This window comes from Dipodomys merriami, unplaced genomic scaffold, assembly GCF_024711535.1.
Source record: "Dipodomys merriami isolate MVZ:Mamm:240054 unplaced genomic scaffold, mDipMer1.0.p SCAF_1634, whole genome shotgun sequence".
Taxonomy (NCBI): Eukaryota; Metazoa; Chordata; class Mammalia; order Rodentia; family Heteromyidae; genus Dipodomys; species Dipodomys merriami.
Window position 1 is genome coordinate 66,349 of NW_027202976.1, and position 684 is coordinate 67,032.

The window sequence follows — 684 nt, forward strand, 5'->3', positions numbered from 1 at the left end:
AAATGGAAAGCCTTGGGAAAAAAATTACATTAAGTGAGTAAGCCAGGCCCAAAGAAACATAGGTCCTATGGTTTCCCTTATTAGCAATATCTAGTGTATGTCTGAGTCAAGCAGAAAAGGTCAGATAAGTTGATGTTAGGGAAATAAACCCTAAGATATGTATTCAAGTGTTTTTTTTTTTCTTTCATGTGATTGTTTCTAACACATTTGTAAGATTATTTCTTGGTTGCTTTGTGTGTCCCTCCCCCACAGTATAACCACTGATTTCACTGTATTTGATGTTGTTATAATTAGTGGAGAGGAAGGGAAAAAACAAATAATTTAAATAAGGATACAGGTGGACCCATTGCATTGCGACAATGAGATGTACAAGTCGTTATGTCAAAATCGAACTTTAAAACTTTGGTGCGAGGGGGGGGAGGATTGGGTGGACACGGGGGGAGGATGGGAAGAGATGGGAAGGGGAAACAAAGGAGGATGCTACAATGCTTGATAAGATTGTATTCATTATTTTGCGCATGTAATTGTAACCCCTCTGTAGGGTATTTTCACAATAAAAAAAGAAGAGGACAAGGATGTCCACTCTCTCCACTTTTTTTTTCAATTTAGTATTAGAATGCCAAGCTACAACAATAAGACAAGATGCAAACATAAAATGGATCCAAATAGGGAAAGATGAAGTAA